At 43.1% G+C, this 19432-nt stretch overlaps 1 long non-coding RNA gene across 1 annotated transcript; it reads left to right on the top strand.

Annotated features, from left to right (window-relative positions):
- The first annotated feature begins 11149 nt into the window (after nucleotides 1–11149).
- Nucleotides 11150–17139, top strand: LOC144327003 (uncharacterized). Its single transcript, XR_013391968.1, has 2 exons — nucleotides 11150–12450; nucleotides 14262–17139. It is a non-coding gene; the product is annotated as an uncharacterized LOC144327003 (long non-coding RNA).
- The last annotated feature ends 2293 nt before the right edge of the window (nucleotides 17140–19432 follow it).

Genomic DNA, 19432 nt, shown 5'->3' on the forward strand with positions numbered 1-19432 from the left:
CTTTTCATGTTGCGAACGGGCCTCCGGAACGGATCCCGTTCGCAACCAGAGGTACCACTGCATACTCAATGAAACAAACTTGAATTGACATATGGGAAGTAACAATTAGAATTGAAGGCACTGTTATTAATCACCATTTTTAAAAGAATTATGTAGCCTGACTAAGCTTTCGCAGCTTTAGAGACCATGGATAGGTTTAGAATATTTATTTCATTAATACAATTACTTCGTTTCTGACTTATTTAACAAAGCACCGCCTTCTTCATGCATGATGAAGTTTGTTATTCCTAGTTTCTCCAGGTACATTTATATAAAAGTAATGATGGGGAAATGTCACAAGAAGATGGCATTTTCTGTTCATACATTCAGATTTATTCATCCTTATATAGATGAGTCCTCTGTGGTAGAATTGAGGCATGAGAACATCAAATACCACATTAATTTTCCATTGCTGTATCACAGTTGGTTGCATATTGATTTTACTGGCTGGTAACAAACTGTGGGGAAATTATGGAGCAATGCCATTTCAGTGACAGTTGCCCATAAAAATGTGCAACCTCACTTGACAATGCACTACTATTTACAGTGACTCCACCAACTTTCACAAGTGCCACTATCTTTATATAATACAGGGCACTTGAGTTCCTTTCATACCACAAATGTTCCAGGTTTTGTTTTTGGAGTTTTTTTGGATCTGTTTTCATTGTGTCATAGTGCCATGATGCCTTGGCAATGCATCAAATTAACTTTGCTTCTTTGCGACGTACCGTACTTCCTATTGATGCTGGATACTGGCATTCCTGGGGTGGTGGAACCAAGCACAGCAATCACAAACTTTAAAATGTCTTAGAAGTGTAATGTGGTGACCTGGTGTTGGCATGATGTCATAGCACAAATAACCACCCTTGAAGAGGGACCAGGAAGGCGGAGATATTTGTGCTTGGATGCCCTGGCAATTTGGTGAGTTAAAATTGCTCCAAAAAAGAGGTAGCAGGCATGTGGGCACACGTACAACAAGGCACTCCATTGGCCCTACCCACTGCTTGCTTTTCTACCTGCCTGCTCCATGCCAGCTAGCCCATTCTCCCCCCCCCCCCGCTCGCCATTTGCTTGCCCCCTGTCCATTTGTATGTATTAAATAGTGGGTGGACATAGCAGACGACACAGAGATTTCTCCAAGTAGTTCTTTATAAGTAAGCTGGAACTGAACTGAACAGCAAACCGCTCAGCTGGCCGGCTTTTACAGTGGTACCTTGGGTTACATACGCTTCAGGTTACAGACTCCGCTAACCCAGAAACAGTACCTCGTGTTAAGAACTTTGCTTCAGGATGAGAACAGAAATTGCGTGGAAGTGGGAGGCCCCATTAGCTAAAGTGGTACCTCAGGTTAAGAACAGTTTCAGGTTAAGAACGGACCTCCGGAACGAATTAAGTACAGTACTTAACCTGAGGTACCACTGTATAGGCAGCTGGCTGTCAACATTGTAACAACAACAACCCAGGGTTTCCCGCCTAAATTAACTGACGTGGACCTGAGTGAAAACTATATACATGGTGGTCTGGGTGATAACTTCAATACATAACAGTATGTATTTGCCTTTCTCCACCTGTCTGTTTTGCATATTTCCCTCCTTTCCTCAGCTACCTCCGGGAGCCATCTTGTGGGCCCTGCTCTCTGGCCTCAGGTGTGTCATGATAGTGCAGCTACCTTGCAGCTTAAAAACTGGGGGATAGTGGGCAGTAATTGTATGAATGTTGCAGTCAGTCATGCTGACCTAAGAGTGGGAAAGAGAAAACACTGCCATGCAGGATTCCAACCATTCCTTTCAGCAAGGGATGGGGGGGGGATTGAGACAAGGTGTGAAGACCTCACAACTCTAATTAATGCCTCTTTTGTGGGGAGGGGTGTTTCTTTGTCCCTTTTGAAGGATTTACAAATACTGGCTGAATCTTGCTGAATACCAGGCCAGGAGATAATAGCATCATGTGACAGTCTAAATACCATGCAAGGTGATATGCCTTCATAGCGCAACTAACCCCTGCTGTTAAAAAGGGGGAAATGGAGGCAAGAGAGGATGGCAGGGATGGAAACGAAAGACTGAGAGGAGTCAAAGGACAACAGTGAGGAGTCAATAGTGCAGCAGTACAGAAAACCATTTTTGAAGGAGGAGCACCAAGTACAGAACAGAACCCCTTAAAAATACACATGAATTGGCATGACTAGTCTGATATCAGTGATGCTATAGTGCCTGACATCAGTTAAATATGTAGCCGAAATTCTTAATCCAAGCATTACAGCACAGAATTACTTCATTAAAAGATATGCATTGGATTAGATGTGAAGATTTTGATCAAATCAATGTGTATCTAAAATAAAATCATTACAGGAAACCATAACAGTACAGTATTATATTGTAACATAAAGGTTATTTCTGTGGGATCAGTCCAGAGGCTCAGTTCTCTCTTATCTTGCAAGAAAAAAACCTCATCTGCCTTAGCGGAACAAAATCAAAGGTGACATTTTGAAATACAAATGGGGATTTATGTTTCTATGAGAGCCTGATATCACATCCCAATTCGCCAGAAAAATCAAGCCAGGCAAATGAAATGAGACCAGTTAAGTCATTCTCAAGAAAGAGAAAAATGAACCGAAAGGTTCTTGAAACTGTTCTAAAATGAGGTATTAGTCTCCAAAGTTTTCATTTGATGTGTAACAAGGACTGCCCCGCAGGGTTCACAGACAGAAGAAAAATGTACAAATGCTGAGCTTTTTGAAATGTAATGAGGACAAAAGAAAGGATAATTTCCCCATTCCTTTAAAAAAAAGCCCAACCACAGTCATTTACTGTTCATGGCTTTAGACATTTTTCAACCCAGGGGATACATTCTGTCATAGAGAATCTTCTGTGGATCACATGCCAATGGTGGGTGGGGTCAGAGACAAAAATGGGCAGAGCAATGGATGTGACTTTGTATAATAGGCTGCATCCAGCCATGCAAAGTCAGAGGTTTTGACACACGCAGCCCACTGCATCCAGGTAATCAAGAGGCTTATCACAGTTCAAAGATGCATTTCAGGCAGGTAAAATTGCTCAAGAAGGACATGCAACAGGATGTGGGGAGACTCCCATGGATCAGATAAAATGGCCAGGGCCTCCATTTTTGCTTTAAACTTGGGGTCACCAGTGTGGTCAACGGTACCTCCTATGCCTTTCATGAAATATCTCAGTATCCCCTCAAACAGTTCCGGTTTGCACTGATTTGTACTGTTCTGCATTAAACACATCCCCTTAAACATGCCCACATTTCATTGGATGACAGAACAGGACACCCCACACCCTTCAGTTATGAACAGAGGAGAGGGACAAAGATTTACTCTATGAGCAAGATCAACAATGGTGCATTTGTTGCAATGGTGCAACATAGGTGCATTTTTGCATTTAAGAAGAGGCATGTGTTATGTACTGAAGTTCTCACCCTGGGCCAGCAGGGGGATACTGTAGATAGTTTTCACTCAGGTCCACATATGCAAATAAGGAATTGAAAGTGACATTCAGTGATTGGATAGTTACAGAAAGTTGTTACTGTTGCCTTGTAGTTGAGCTCTATATAAGCAGGTTGGCTGAAACCTTCAGCTCAGTTCTGTTCTGGCCTGTGAATAAACAAAAGCTGTTTGAAGAATCGCTGTGTCGTCTGATATGTTCACCCACAATTTAATAACTTGTGGGTGGGGAGGAGTTATCTGTACAATTTTGTGGCCCTGACTCTTTTTCTATTCTCTTAGATATGGCAGCCATTTTGTACTATGCTGTGCCACCATGGCAGCCATTTTTGTTATGCCAACCCCCACAGTCAGTGCTCCCCCCCCAGAGGGTACTCAAGGGTACGCAGTACTAGCATAGCTGTTAACTTTTCCCTTTTCTTGCGAGAAATCCTATTCGGAATAAGGGAGTTTCCCTTAAAAAATGGGAAACGTTGACAGCTATGAGTACTGGCGCCTCTTTTGATGTTGTTAAAAAGTGTGGCACTTATTGTAAACTTCATTGTGAGTACCAGCACCTATTTTTCTAGAAAAGAGCACTGCTCACATCTTGTGAAAAAAGCACTGCCATTTTGTGTTATTCCATACCCATGGCAGCCATGTTGTGACTGTCTCAAAATTCCAAAATGCCTACTGCCGCCTGCCCGCCCCCCCCCAAAAAAATGTTGGCGCCCTCTGCTTTAAACTGCCTCAGGAAATTATGGCTGGGGTGGACTGACTCTAATTTTGTGTAGCCAGTGGAACAGGAATTCAGAGTTACGTACATCTGCAGAGAACCTTCTGAAAACACAGAGATTTAAAAATATTTAATTTTTCTACCAAGTAAATGCAAATAGGATTGGAGAGGCACTTCTTTCAGGCATTGCAAAATTTTGTCATTGTTTAAAACTATTGGGGTTAGGGGGAAACGAACAAAAATTTAACTCAGATCAGTGCATGTTTCCTCCTCTCTTTCCCCCCACCCTTTCCTGAAACACGGCATTTGGCATGATTTTCTGGCTTGAGAGGCAAACCAATCACAATAGTCGCTTGTAGAGCTTCAATTCCCAGGGAGAGTTATGCCTGATACGACTAGTTCAAAAGAACAGGATCTCACACGGCCACAGGCCGAAGTGCCAGCCTCTAAGCTGCAAGAGTATTTTCCTTGTCATTTCACGGCATTCCACAAACACTTCTTTCACTGAGGGCCTGGCATCTCTCTTAGCTCTCGCTTTTCATTTTGACACTGAGACAAAAGATTATGTTCAAACTAAAATAAGCTCTGGCTTTCGGATGCATCTGGCAAACCAAGTGCTTTCATTTCCCCGAATGCTATGTTCCTTATCGGAACAATTCTTATGGCCTAAGAAACATGTCATTCCCCTATATTCCCCCCGCTACACACACATATTGACAATTCACCAAGGAAAGGTACTCAGAACATGAAGATAGTACTGTATTAGTCATTTTTCTGTCTGCTATGTTTTGAATGCACTGTGAAGATCAGACACAAATTGCACAGCCCTAGAACATTTCTGAACATAGGATGTCAGGACAGCAACTTCCTTCATCTATATTTTGGATAGCTTGTATTGCCAGTTAAAATACTGTGCATGGTAATAAAAGAAAGAAAGAAAGAAAGAAAGAAAGAAAGAAAGAAAGAAAGAAAGAAAGAAAGAACTCCTGGAATTCCAATATGTATATATTAATTTGTTGCTAGAAAATGTAAGGTTCATAGAAAATTATGGCAAGAAACATAAGAAGTGTATACAACTGTCACCACAACCAGAAAACTGCCATACATTTTAAAAAAGTAAAAACAACAACATAAAATATTGTGTGTGGTGCTTATTGTGCAGCCAGTGAAATTTCAGGGCACAATTTACTTGGTCTTTCAAGAGTGTGCATGTATTCACAGCCATTGGTGAGGCGTTCATGTTTCTTTCTGTTATTTTATTTTCTGTGCATATTGTTTTGTGGCTTTGAATATACAGTGTGATTATTGGGATGCTTCCATCATTTATTGTGTGCAGATCCTCCTTCCTTTTTTCTGTCGATTTTGCTCAAGTTTGTCAGTAGCTGTGGCCTACTACTGCCTAGAAATTGAGTGATGACCTTCCCCACCAAGAAATTTGTAGTGAGTAAAAATATAGGTAAGAGAAAACGTTGACAGAGTTGTGTCTAACTGGCAGATGCCATCATGTTACCTTCTGGTATGTCTTCCTGCCATGGTGTTACTGGGGGAAGGAGACCTAGCCTCTGCACTCTAGCTGAGTCCTCTGCAAGACCAATGTGGGTGAAAAAAGGTCACCAAAAGGTGAGCACCCCAGCCCACCTCTCAAACCTGGCCTGCAAGGGATGAGGAAGAGAACTACCTGGCTCACCAGACAAGTCCTGTTCCCCACCCCGACCTACAAGAGCTAGTGATAGGAATGACCCTTTGCACATAGGCCTTCCTTGGTAAGAAGAGTATCGGGGGCAGAACTAAAGGCATTTCCTTTCTCATTCTCAGTTCCTTTAATTCTATCTAGGGCAGCAAAATAAAGGGGAGGGGGAATCAACCTCCCTGCCTTTCCTCCTACTCTCAGAGTTCATCCAAATGGCTGCAATTTTCAGTTAATAAATCAAAGTTTTACAGCAGATTTACCGCAAAGTCTGAGCTGAGGTGAAATATGAATACTTTCATAGAGTCATATTCCAGAATAAGCGAGCAGCAAAGGTACACAGCAGCCCTGCAATAAGAACCAGAAGGTAGGCCATTGGCAGGGCAAACTAGATCCTCGTCAAATTTGTTAGTCCTTCTATACCTTTAGAATAAACAGTAATATAACACTTTGGGGATATGCACAACCCTTTTTCAGCCTTACATGTAAAGTTCAGCCATATATTAAAAAGCCAGCTGTGCGTTTCCACTAGGCTCCAGTGCTTCCCTGGAATGTGATGACAATGGAGAATGAGGGGAGAAGTGATACGCACAGAACATCTCTGTCAGAAAAAGGTGGAAACCCTCCCTGATATTCAAGCCCATCTTCATGAGCACTACACAATATTTCTTGGTTTGACAGGATTATTCTGCTTTGTTCTATAGCCCTATTGACTAGTCCAAGCTGAAGGAACACAAAACCTAAGTACCCCAGAGCTGGGGAACCTTTGGCTCTCTAAATGTTAAAGGACTCCAACTCCCCTTAGCCCCGGCCAGCATGAGCAAAGGTCAGAGATTATGGAAGTTGTGGTCCAACAATACAGTGGTGCCTCGCAAGACGAAATTAATCCGTTCCGCGTGTTTCTTCATCTTGCAGTTTTTTTTGTCTTGCGAAGCACGGCTATTAGCGGGTTAGCGGCTATTAGCGGCTTAGTGGGTTAGCGGCTATTAACGGCTTAGCGGCTTTAAGAAAAAGGAAACAGAACTCGCAAGACGTTTCGTCTTGCGAAGCAAGCCCATAGGTAAATTCATCTTGTGGAACGACTCAAAAAACGGAAAACTCTTTCGTCTAGCGAGTTTTTCGTCTTGCGAGGCATTCGTCTTGCGGGGCACCACTGTAGGACAAAGGTTTCCCCATTCCTAGTCTACCCTAATTGCCTATATTAATAGTATACAGTTTGTCATCAGGGCTTGTTCCATGTGACATAGGATGGTTTCTCTGTAGAACTCTATGGTGTTCATTAATTCCAAATGTCATCTTCCACTATCACTTTCAGAGTTTCAGCAGATATAGTGGCTCAGGGTGAAAGGAAATTGAGAACCACTAAAGAGTGAACTCATTATTAGCTGGACTGGGCAGTTAGGATTGTGGCCTTTCCTAGTTCAGTGATACCTCAGTTTACAGATGCTTCAGGTTACAGAAGCTTCAGGTTACAGACTCCGCTAACCCAGAAATAGTACCTCGGGTTAAGAACTTTGCTTCAGGATGAGAACAGAAATTGTGTGGCGGCGGCGCTGCAGCAGTGGGAGACCCCATTAGCTAAAGTGGTACCCTCAGGTTAAGAACAGTTTCAAGTTAAGAACGGACCTCCGGAACGAATTAAGTTCTTCACCTGAGATACCACTGTATGTCTTTTCTTAACAAGGGAATATGCTGATGGGGAAATGGCCCCCATGCTAAATTTCTGTTTGTCTGTTGTTAAAAGCAAAGGTGCAGGGAAATGACTGGATAAAAAAGGTTGGGAACCTATGGGTAATAGACAGGTGATCCACTTCACTGCCCAAGAATGCGGCTAACTGATCTCAAGTGATGTTTAGAAATGAAAACTGGATGAGTTCAGGTGCTGGGGGAATCTCCATCCAGACAACTGTCAGACTGACAACAGTTTATTTTGGAAGCTGTCTTCTCTTCTTATATTGCAGTATGATAGCTGAATTCGTAATTGCATATGTGGGCTGACCAACTGGCAGAGTGCTTATCAGGTTCACTTTCAGATTAGTATGAATTCCAGGCTGTGATTTATCAGTCTTCCGGAAACTATTTTAAAGCTCATCTTTCCATTCTTGGAGAAGGGATGACTTGGAAGTTGAAAGGGCTAAGATTGGCTTGGCTTTGCCATCCTCATTAGTTTGACCGCTGGAGGTTTATTTATTCATTTCAAGTGATGCACTGGCATCTAGAGTATATCTTCACGTTTATGATGGACATTATTCAAACATGCAGGACGCAACTTTGCAGGGATTCCTTGACTAAATTTTAACCATCTATAGTTGTATTTCTGACTTGCAGGAAACAAAACAATGCACAGAGTAATCCATGTGTCACCTTGCATTTTTAAAATATCAGCTAAAAGATACGGGACCCCACTTCTCCTACAGGTGCACACATGTGCTACAAGAAAGCAAGGCATGATTCTTCAGTATTTAAAGTCAAATAGGCTGCACTTTTTGCTTAGATCTGTAGGCTCTCTGCTGGGAAAATTTCACAGTTTCACTACTTAGTAATACCACTTCTACAAGGTTGTGATCCTGGGCATGTTATTTACCTGAGAATGGTCCTGACTGAAAACAGTGGGACGTACTTCTAAGAAAGCATGCATAAGTTGGGTTTGTCAGGCGGAAAATGGCTGGTGCTCATACACGTGTATAATTGTGGCACATTTAATTTGGTTTATTTAATAGGATTAAGGCTGCAGTCATATACTTATTTACCTGGGAGAAAGCCTCATTGAATTTAATGTTACTTACTTCTGAGTAAACATGATATGTTCGTGCTGTACGTTGACTATGCAGAAAAGGGTGGAAGAGAGGTTTGTGAGCCTTGTCATGCAAAGGTGAGAATAACCACACCTCCTGAAATTTCTTCTTGTGTAGATCTATGAAATGTACACCCCGGTCGTCTGCTGAATCTGATTTGTCTAATGCATTTGAACTACATTCTAAAAACCTTTTTCTATATGAGGTCCTTCCAACAGTTAAATAACTCTGAGTCATCCAGTGAAGCACAATGGCAGAGAAATCAGAACAAAAAAGTACAAAAACTACTAATATTTACACAACAGAACTGATGTATGAAATCCACTGCCACAAGACGTAATGATGACCCTAATTTGGATGGCTTTAAAAGATGGTTAGACAAATTCCTAGAGGACACCTCTGGTATTTCTTCTATCATGGAGAATTTTATATACTTATATGCTGCTTAATTCCAATATAGTCTCAAACAAAACCATACCAGCACATTATGAAGTCCTATTAGGAGTCAGGGATCCCTTCGCTCTTAGAATCTGCATTATTTCACAATTTGTGAAACACATTTTAAAATTTTGTTTATATTTTGTTGCATTTGATACATTCTTGAGGTTCCAAAAAGGAAACTGGAGGGGGAAAAAGAGCTTTAAAGTGAACTTTAGCACTATAATAAGGCAATTTTATGCACACTTACTTGAGCTCAGGGTGATTGCACAACACATGTATATTGGGTTTACTCTAGAAACAGGCTGGTGTTTGATAAACCAAAGCAGGACATGAACACAGATGTTGCACATGAGCTGTGAAAATAAGAGGGAGATGTCCATTGCAGCAAATAGATTGAAGGGGACTGGAAACTGGTTTCACTTTTCAAATGGTGTATTTAATGTGACCTGGACGTCAGGGAATCATTTGGCAAACAAATCCAGATAAAAGCAGGCAGTGTTGGTATCAAACAGAGAAAAGAAAGAAATCATATAGTCCTCTATTATTGCATGGCAGGTGTAGCTGTGAGATGAGTTAAAACTGCCACAGCCAAATTTGATCTATAAATGACTCAATCGCTGTGATTATCACACCTTTGCTGCCATGCAAAGTAATGTGATTCATTATCTCCAAAGTGCATTAATGATCATCTTTGCATTCATCAGCTTTCTGATTAAGGATGTGAGGTTCATTAATGTAAAACGAGAACCATCCACACCAGCGACAAATTGTTAGCACTCTTCCAGGAATGTTGCCCAGGAACCGTTTATCGAATTGAGCTCAGCACTGAGAAGCATTGTTGATTCTTGAAGAAACTGAATTTGGAACAAGACAACACTAGCCATATTTTTACCTTTGATTCTCTACGCCAGGCACCAAGAAACATGTAGAAATTAATAAAGACACCTTATACGCCATCTGTTATAGATGCTTTAGTTGAGATTTCTGCATTGCAGAGGGTTGGACTATATGGATTTGTAGCTGGCTGGCTGACCGAACCCAACGAGTACTCATTAATGGTTCCTCGTCATCCTGGAAAAAAGTGACAAGTGGGGTGCCTCAGGGTTCTGTCCTGGGTTCGTTGTTGATCAATGTCTTTATAAAGGACTTCGAATGAAGGAATTGAGGGGATGCTCATCAAATCTGCAGATGACTGGGAGGGATAGCTAATGACGCAGAAGACAGAATCAGAATTCAAAATGACCTTAACAGATTGGAGAACTGGGTGCAAGCTAACAAAATAAATTTCAATAGGGACAAATGTAAGGCTTAGCATTTAGGCAGGAAGAACCAGATGCACAAACATAGGATGGGGGACACCTGGCTTACTAGCAGTACATGTGAAAGGGATCTAGGGGTCTTGGTGAACCACAAGCTTAACGTGAGTCAACAGTGTGATGCAGAATCAAAAAACAACAACAACAAACAAACAAACAAACAAAAACAAGAAGGGAAAAAAAGCTAATACTATTCTAGGCTGCATCAACAGAAGTATAGTGTCCAGATCAAGTGAAGTAATAGTACTGCTCTATTCTGCCTTGGTCAGACCACACCTGGAATACTGTGTCCAATTCTGGGCACCACAATTTAAGAAGGAAGCTGACAACTGGAACGTGTGCAGACGACAGCAACCAAGATGATCAAGGGTCTGGAAACAGTGGCGGAGGAAGCGACTTGGGCACCTGGGGTGGCGCGCCCAGGGGTGGGGTGAGCTGCCCATAGGGATGGGGCACACTGCAGGGCCTCCAGAGTCTGTCTGCCTCCTCCCACGCAGCCACCCTACAGCTGCGGGGGAGGCAGCAGGTGGACCGTTTGGGCAGCGCGGCGCCTGTGCGTGCCCAAGCCACCGTACCTCTCCCAGGAGAGATGTGTGGCTCGGGCATGCTGCAGGCCCCACGGTGAGTGCCGCCCAGCATTTTGTCACCCCCCTCAGTGGTGACACCCGGGGCGACCGGCCCCTAATGTGGCATCTGAATATAGACTGCATTTTTAATCAAGGTCTATATTGACTTATATTTTGATCAGGTTCCTAAAATTCTAAAAATAATGTTTCTTCCAAGGTAGAAAACCAGCAAGCAGCAAGCAGCAAAGGGCCCCCTGGTTTATTGCGGTCATAAAAAAAAAGCTGGAATTACAGGTTAAAGAGCAAGGTTACGGACCCAACATAATTAAGAGTGGGTAAACAGTAAAATGATACCATGGGCCTCTCTTAAACTTGAGCCACAGGACAAAAGGCCAAGGGCACACGGAAAACAAGCAACTGGCTGGAGAAGGAGGGGAGTGTAAACAGGGGAATAGACTTTTTTCTTCACTTTTATTTTGAGGCTGTAAACTGTTCCTTCCTTTTACTTTGAGGAGATTTATCCTTCTAAAAAGCTATATATGTTATGTATGAAATATGCTGGCTTAAATGTAATTATGCAAAGGATTTAAGAAATGCTAAATTCTTATTTCATATAGTTGTAAGAGTTGTATTTAAGTCAGCCCCCCTGCCAGAAATGAGACGCCATCCGAGCAGTTCTGATATATATGGTTGTCAGACATTTGTTTAGAAACCTTCATATGAAGTAGATCTTTCAATGTTGATGTGAAACTCAAGATCCTTGACATATGTTTAAGATAAAAATTTAAGATTAACCATTTGTTTTAGAAGGCAGTAGGGCAAGGAGGGCAGGAGGTGAGCTGGTAATTAAGATTCCTTGTTGAGACACATGTAAAGATATATTAATACTTGTTTGTCAATTATAAATGGAAGGAAATATAGCTCTTTGTCTCCCATAAAAGGCAATAGGAAATGAGTGTATTTTTGTGATTGGTCATACCAATCAGCCAATAGGAATTTCAACCAGGCTGATGGGACAGATGCAGCCCAAGGAGGAGCAAAGGGGGCTGGATTAAGGGAATATAAGTGCTGGCCATAATGGCAGGAGGCCAGGCCAGAGCTTGGTAATGATATACCACTGTGCCTCACATTTATTTGTCTGACAAATAAATTATTATTTTAATTTCTCTGTTGCTGCGTTGAATATTTCATTCCAGCTAAGCGTTAACCACAAGCAGGGTGCTACATTTTATGGTGCCTGCGACTCGGATCAGTGGTCTGCTGGAACGCAGCCCCTTCGCCTTACTGGACGGGGTACAAGACAGAGGACCACACTGCCTACCCAGCGCGCAATGGAAAAATTTTTTCCAGGGGAACGCAGCAGTCTCGTCTGTCTGATACCCTGCCCACCGACGGCGACGGACCGGGGGGAAACGGAACCAGCTAAGGGTAAGTGCACTAAGGGGTTTTGGCCCTCCAATTAATTGGGAGGAAGAGAAGTCCTGATCAAACTTCTGCGTCTCAGTAAAGGGGAACTGAGTACGCTAGGTGGCTGGGTACATCAGATGGTGATCTGGTGTAGGGCAAAAGGGAAGATTGGGAGGTAGAGTGTGGTTGAAGTATCTAGCGCATTGCATGTGTGAGAAAGTACAATGTGTAACTGACCTAAGTGTGGAGTGAGTACTACTTCGTTTCCCAGTAAGGTGTGTGTGTGAGTGACTGAGTGGATACTTCACAGGGCCATACAATGGGAGTTGGGGGTTCAAAGGGGGGAAATACACCTCTTGAATGTATGTTAAATAATTTTAAGAAAGCCTTCTCAGGGGCATATGGAGTCAAAATGACGCCAGAGCGCTTGAGAACGTTATGTGAACTAGAATGGCCAAAACAAAATACTGAATGGCCATCTCAAGGAACCTTTGATATAAATTTAGTAAGCAAACTTTGGTCTAACATCACCAAAGAAACTGGAGGGTGCCCAGAACAATTTTCATATATAGATTCTTGGCTGAGCACATTAAATAAAAATCCTCCATGGATAAGAGAATGCAAAGTCCAACGATGCAAATTATTGGCTGTAAAAGCCGAAGCTAGGAAAGGAATCTTGCCAAATAAACTCAAACCCATTTTTGAGGGACCAGAGGAAGAGGTGTTTCCACCTCCACCCTATGCTCCACATTGAAGGGAGCCTAATTCAAACCCTCCACCAGTTGTAACCCCAAGGCAAGAAAGTGGAACGAATAATGGGGGTAGAGACACAGAACTTGACTCCTTGATAGATTATGATAAATATCTTCAGGAGGCATTGGAGTCCTATAATGAAGCCCAAGCAGAAGTGGTTATTCCACCTGTGAGTCCCAGTAGAACTCCATCTACAGTCTCTTGTAGTGGAACAACTGATTGCCTACCCCAAACCCCTGTACATCCAAGTCCTAGAGAATTATTACAGAAGTTACAGGGAGACCTTAATCGGTCAGCAAGCAATACAGCTAGGCGTATAGAGCTGCCAAAAGAACGCCTTGGGACAGATACCATCCCCTATGATTTGAGGCCCCTAGAGCAAAGCGAAGAGAAAGGTCACGTAGTAGCCCCTCTTAGAAGAGTATTTGATGCACTTGAGGAGCCTGTGCTGGTTAATGGGCAACCTGGACCACGGCCACCTCGAACTTCGACCCTGCAATGTATTCCATTCACAACTACAGTCTGATGAATTGGAAAACGCCCCATCTTTCGCAGAAAAACCTCAGGCTATGATGGACTTGGTGACTTCAATAGTAATACTCTCTTCACCACTGAGGAAAGAAGAGACATAATTGAAAAGGCACAGATATATTTGCGTGAGCAGGCCAGAGTGGGAAATATTTTTAATATTGACCGTCATCTCCAAGATAACTTTCCCTTGGAAGATCCTAATTGGGATCCAAACAATGCAATTCATCTGGCCAGACTTACCACTTACCGCCAGACGCTTGTGCAAGGTATCCGCAGGGCATGCCAGAAGCCCACTAATATGTCTAAAGTCTCAGGAGGGTAGATGTGTTACCCATAACACTGTTTCGTGTTCGGTGTGCACCCACAAAAAGACTTAAGTTGTCACCTTTTGAGCTCCTGTATGGGAGGCCGCCCTCCTTTGTTCAGGATATTCCAACTGACCTCAAACAAATAGGAGACCATGTGACACAGGGACAAGTGCAATCTCTCTCCCGTGTTTTTTTCTCTCTCCCGTGTTTGTTTGTTTGTTTGTTTGTTTTTCTTAACAGGTGGGCCCTCAAGCACACGCCGTGCAGCATTGCCAAGCCGATTCATCAGCTCCAGGCTGGCATAGCATATGGGTGAAAGAGTGGAAAACGTGATCCACTTGCACCTAAGTGGCGTGGACCTTACACCGTCTTGCTTTCTACTCCAACAGCGGTGAAGGTAGCTGAGGTGACCCCCTGGATTCATCACTCTCGTTTGAAGAAGTCTGAAGGCAGTTGGACGTGCAAAGGTGACCCCTCTAATCCTTTAAAACTGACTCTTTCTAAAAACCCCTGTATCTAGCCCTACCGGGAACGGGTTAGGTCACGGGCAACATTAGACGACCGGCCTGCTGCAGCCACAACTTGGAAGCTGGCTGACCTGCGCACGCCTGAAGCTTGAGGAGCGTCTGAACCAGCGACTGTGAGCGGGAAGATTCTCTTATACAATTGATTGACTGCCCCCTTGTGGAACAATTATCAGAGATATTACACATTGGGGATCCTTGGGATATATGTTTTGGTCTTGGTGGTTCCCCATTTCTGTCACTGGGGGAATTATATCGGGACTAATAGTTTTATGCTATCACAATAAGGTAATCTTTTGTGGAAGGAATGCATATGCTAGACATCAACATGATTTTATTATTAATCCTGATCCCTTGGGAAGGGGAAGGGTCCTTGAATCTGACCAAATTTGTTAAATATGGATTCAGCCATGACCACAATATGTGGGTAGGTTTAGCTGAAATGGTAGCCAATGTTGCAAATAGGACCAATTGCCTTGTTTGCTCTCTTGGGCCAGATGATTCAGAGGGAGGTATGCCCTTATTACTGATACCATTAAATGCCATTGGTATGGTAAGCGAAATGCCACACCAAACAGAAATACAGAATTTCCCCGGATGGAACTCAACTAAACCATTACGAGTTATACCTGTACAAGGGGAATTCTGTGTACATAAATCATCAGATGCAGCTGATTCTATCATGATAGGCTCTTCTCATTGTCACTATACTTGGGATTATTTTAAGAATAGTCATACCTGGGCACACGGTACTACCTATCGAACTCGGAATACCTTGCCCTGTGCACCTCCTTTTATTCATGCATGGAAAGTGGTATGGAACACAACTGTGACAGAAAAAGGCAATCTAACATACTGCACTGTGAACTCTCTGCCTCTTTTGATATTTTCGCCTTCTGTACTCCACGTACCAAAAACCTCAGACCCGATGGTTGTGGTGGATATGTGGAGAATGGGCATACAAGAAACTCCCTTCCAAATGGAGTGGGACTTGTTTCCTGGGATGGGTATTACCACCAATGTGGATTTTTGCCCACTAGTTCAGCTAAGCGAACACAAAGAAATGCTGATATTTCTCGTATAGCAGGAGGAAGTACCCAAAGTTGGAGCGGTACTAATGATTGGCCACCAGAGCGCATTATAGCCTATTATGATCCTGCCTCCTGGAATCCTGGTGAGCTCATACAAGGGGCACGGGATCCTATTTATAATCTAAACAGAATAATTCAATTACAAGCAGTAGTGGAACTTGTAACCAATGCAACGGCCCAGAGTTTGAGACTTATTGCACAACAGTTGGATGAAAGTAGAGCCCCATTTTGCAGCTGAAAATGGGAATGGATTATGTACTTGCCAGGCAGGGAGGCCTATGTGGAGTCTTGAACTTGACAGGGAATGCCTGTTGCTTTAACATTTCAGATAATGGTGAGGCAATCCGTGTGTTGGCTACAAAGATGGAGAATATAGCACATGTCCCCATTTCATGTTTTAGATCAAGCTATCAAGGACGCTTGGTAAGCAAGGTCCTTGAGCTTGAAAGGGGGGAATGTGGCATCTGAATATAGACTGCATTTTTAATCAAGGTCTATATTGACTTATATTTTGATCAGGTTCCTAAAATTCTAAAAATAATGTTTCTTCCAAGGTAGAAAACCAGCAAGCAGCAAGCAGCAAAGGGCCCCCTGGTTTATTGCGGTCATAAAAAAAAAGCTGGAATTACAGGTTAAAGAGCAAGGTTACGGACCCAACATAATTAAGAGTGGGTAAACAGTAAAATGATACCATGGGCCTCTCTTAAACTTGAGCCACAGGACAAAAGGCCAAGGGCACACGGAAAACAAGCAACTGGCTGGAGAAGGAGGGGAGTGTAAACAGGGGAATAGACTTTTTTCTTCACTTTTATTTTGAGGCTGTAAACTGTTCCTTCCTTTTACTTTGAGGAGATTTATCCTTCTAAAAAGCTATATATGTTATGTATGAAATATGCTGGCTTAAATGTAATTATGCAAAGGATTTAAGAAATGCTAAATTCTTATTTCATATAGTTGTAAGAGTTGTATTTAAGTCAGCCCCCCTGCCAGAAATGAGACGCCATCCGAGCAGTTCTGATATATATGGTTGTCAGACATTTGTTTAGAAACCTTCATATGAAGTAGATCTTTCAATGTTGATGTGAAACTCAAGATCCTTGACATATGTTTAAGATAAAAATTTAAGATTAACCATTTGTTTTAGAAGGCAGTAGGGCAAGGAGGGCAGGAGGTGAGCTGGTAATTAAGATTCCTTGTTGAGACACATGTAAAGATATATTAATACTTGTTTGTCAATTATAAATGGAAGGAAATATAGCTCTTTGTCTCCCATAAAAGGCAATAGGAAATGAGTGTATTTTTGTGATTGGTCATACCAATCAGCCAATAGGAATTTCAACCAGGCTGATGGGACAGATGCAGCCCAAGGAGGAGCAAAGGGGGCTGGATTAAGGGAATATAAGTGCTGGCCATAATGGCAGGAGGCCAGGCCAGAGCTTGGTAATGATATACCACTGTGCCTCACATTTATTTGTCTGACAAATAAATTATTATTTTAATTTCTCTGTTGCTGCGTTGAATATTTCATTCCAGCTAAGCGTTAACCACAAGCAGGGTGCTACACTACTTCACCCCCTTCTTCCGCCCCTGTCTGGAAAGTAAGCCTTCTGAGGAGCGCTTGAAGGAGCTGGGTATATTTAGCCTGGAAAAGAGGAAACTGAGAGGAAATATGATAGCCATCTTCAAATAACTTAAGAGCTGTCACATGGAGGAGGGAGCATGCTTGTTTTCTCCTGCTCCGGAGCGTAGGACTCGAACCAATGGCTTCAAGTTACAAGAAAGGAGATTCCGACTAAACATTCGGAAAAACTTTCTGACAGGAAGAGCTGTTCAGCAGTGGAACAGACTCCGATGAGACGTGGTGGACTCTCCTTCCTTGGAGGTTTTTAAACAGAGGTTGGATGGCCACCTATCATGGATGCTTTAGCTGAGATTCCTGCATTGCAGGGGGTTGGACTAGATGACCATTGAGGTCCCTTCCAACTCCAAGATTCTATGATTCTACAACAAATGTTAGCATATTAGTTACTAGTTCTCTTACAGCAGTGTTTGCCTAGGAGGTAAGGGCTGCATATACACCACTTTCCCATTTCTGGTTGCATCCTTTCCTAGTTGCTCAGCAAAGCTCATTGTATCCTGTCCCCAAAACTGAACGGCACATAGGGTTACTTTCTATTATGCTCACTGGCTTCTCTAGCAGTGTCCCCGCAGTGCTTTCACATATGCTGCTTATTAAAATGAAAGTCAGAGCTAGCTTTTCTCATTAAATTTCATCACTTCATTATGACACTGACAAATACGTTTGATTTCTCAAGTCAACATAACGACTTAGATGGTGGAAGCGGCTTTTTGCAAAGGAAATGCTTCACAATGCTAAGACGCGGCACAAAGGAATTCATTAGTTTACATCTCAAGAAAGTTCTGAAGTAAAAAAAAGCCATTCATTCACAGGAGATGCAAAGTGCACACTGGAGCATTTTCTGAACCTTATTAGCCTGCATTAGCGTATATTAAGCCACTTTGGCTTGTGTTCCCAGCAAGGGCAATGCTAGCTTGGGAAGGGGCCATGTCATTTACGCACGTAGTTCCTGTACCCAGACATTACAGGAATGAAGCACTGTGGAATCGCGCTGCGGGTAGCTGTGTGAGCTGAGTCTTCAAAGGGCAAATGCGAATAAGTAAAAATAAATCCAGTTTTCAGAAAGGGAAAAGAGACAACTTTACAAAGTGGGGCAAGGAGGGAACTTACCCCTAAATCAAATTGGGTTTTGGGTTGTAAGGTAGGGTTACCAGACATCCCTGGTTCCCGGGGACAGTCCCCGGATTTGCAAATCTGTCCCTGGACAAATTCTGTCCCCGGAATGTCTCCAGATTTGCAAATCTGTCCCTGGGAAACGTGGCAGTGGCAGCCTCAGCAGCCCGGAGCCAGCCTGGTAGCGCACTTGCCTCTGGCTGGCTGCAGGAGCTGCTCACTGCCGTGGCGGCCGCCATTTTTCCTGCACCATGGCAGCGAGCAGCTCCTGCAGCCAGCCAGAGGTAACTGCACTACCAGGCTGGCCCCTTCTGGGCAACGGCCGCCTGCCCGTGACTCCCGAGCCTCCCCTGATCTGTCAAAACAAAGCGGGAAGGAGATCGGGGAAAGCTCAGGAGTCACTGTTGCCCAGGTTTTTTTTAAAAAAAACCTCTGCGTATTTATGTTTCACAGGGTGCGAAAGAAGGGCTTTGCACCTTTATACAATATGCATGTGTGCTTGGGCCCAGGTTCTTTTGCCTCACCATCCCCACTACTGACTCCCTTTTGCTACTCAGCTTCAAAAAAAAAAAAAAGGGGGGGAGTGTCCCCGGATTCATTGAAAAAAATCTGGTAACCATATTGTAAGGGGCTGAGCTGCTTTGATGTTGCCAGGGCTAAACAACTTATTTGTATCCATGCTCTTTTCTGTTTCCAAATTCTGATTTGCTGATAAACCTTTCCAAGGATTGTCTTACTATTAGTGGAGATTTCGGAGATGCTGAGATACTGCAAAGATCTCCGTTGCCCCAAAGTTTCACAAAGCTTATTTCGCATAACTGAACCCTGCATTGTTCCAGAAAATATATCTGAGCCAAGTTGCTCAGCAAAACTTATCATCCCATAAAGGATAAAAAAAATTGTTGGCCTATGCCAGTGGAGGTGAACCTATGGCATGTGTGCCAGAGGGGGCACTCAGAGCCCTCTCTGTGGGCATGCACGACATCGCCCCTTCCAACTACCCACAATCCTATGATTCGATGGTTAGCTGGCCAGGCTGCACTT

Source organism: Podarcis muralis, chromosome 2 (assembly GCF_964188315.1).
Source record: "Podarcis muralis chromosome 2, rPodMur119.hap1.1, whole genome shotgun sequence".
NCBI classification, from domain to species: domain Eukaryota; kingdom Metazoa; phylum Chordata; class Lepidosauria; order Squamata; family Lacertidae; genus Podarcis; species Podarcis muralis.